We start from the raw sequence: 1,537 nt of genomic DNA, 5'->3' as shown, positions 1-1,537 counted from the left end.
TTCCAGTAACTGCACCCTAAAGTGAATAAGATGATCATCATCTGCATTTTTCTTTTCCTAAAGTTCTCATAAAGCATTTGACTGTTTCTATACAGCCCGTTAGCGCGGGACTTTGTCAGGTTTGTGAAAAATTGCAGCAACTATCTGGAAGCAGTTATAAATAAATTATTCTAGAAAAACCTCTAGTAGATATAACCCGTCAGCAAACAAAGTGTCATAATTCAGGGTCATACTCTCCAATGATCTGAAAATCTTTCTAAAAGTAGCATGTTTCACTGACACAAATTAAAATCGGTTATGAAAAGGTATCTTTCACACTGTGTTTCTTCTGAAGGATGCTATTTGATTATTCTCGTTTCTTTTCTATCAGTCCTCTCTTCGTCCCTTCTTTATTTTCAGATCTGAGTGTTACCTTTTTAAAATTTATATTTCTTCATTCCCAAATTTTACATTATAATCTTTTATTTTTTTTCCATTTGGTTTTCCTTATTTGATTAATCTGAAAATGGAGGCCTTATAAATCAAATTAAATCTCTGAAATGTTTTTCCACTTAAACAATCCTTTATTTTTCTCTCATTAGTAGCTAACCACGTTTCATGTTTACAATACCTTGCAGAAATGTAAACGTAGCCATTGATTCACGTCCAAGTGACTGGCATGGGGTGGCCTGAAAAATGATTACTAATCTATGCGCGATATCTAATGACTTGAGTAATTATGTGGTTTTTATTGAAACACAAGTGATCTGAAAAGGAAACCATTATTTTTTTTAATTCATTAGTGTAGACACTGAAGAGACAAATCACGGATGCTAGTCTATTGCGATCGAATCATCTTCCACTTATTCCTAATCAAAGATAGTGTCCACATGTCTAGTAAAAGTTTCATTATACCAACCTTGGACTATGGCACAGGGACACGGGCACTGCCACTCACTAGGGCAGGTGAAGGTGCCCAGGGCCAACAGCACACCGTGGCCGCGCCGACGCCGCCCTGCCGACGCGACCAGTGCTGACTGCATCATCCTCGGCTCAAAGCAGACGTGGCTCCAGCTTGGAGGAGTGGCCACGCGCCGTCCTAGTCCGCGTTAGCAGAGGGCACCCCAGGGGCTTTTGGCCCGCATGCACTCGGCAGGGTGAGCATCAAGTCCAGGAGAGCTGCTCTCCACCCAGCACATCTCCCCATCGGGGTTTGGTCTTTTCGAAGCATCATTTCAGTGTCCTCTCTCTGCCACCCCAAAACTTCTCGCAATTGTATTTTTATCATCACACAATTAATTATTTGCTTAAGGTCTGTTTTCTTACACCATTCTGGCGGTGTCACATGGGCCCACATAAATTTTTAGTTTTGTCGAGGCATAATTCACGGACAACAAAATTCACCCATTTTAATATGTAATCTGACAAGTTTTCTTAAACATAGGCAGTTGCATGGCTACCATCCCCATCTAGACACAGAACGAGGCCAGCACCCCAAAAGCTTTCTTGAGGGCCAAATAATTCTATTCACACTTCATTTATCACCACTCTCATACTA

The sequence above is a fragment of the Pteropus alecto genome, unplaced genomic scaffold (assembly GCF_000325575.1).
Source record: "Pteropus alecto unplaced genomic scaffold, ASM32557v1 scaffold159, whole genome shotgun sequence".
Taxonomy (NCBI): domain Eukaryota; kingdom Metazoa; phylum Chordata; class Mammalia; order Chiroptera; family Pteropodidae; genus Pteropus; species Pteropus alecto.
Note: the sequence above shows the minus strand (reverse complement) of the source record.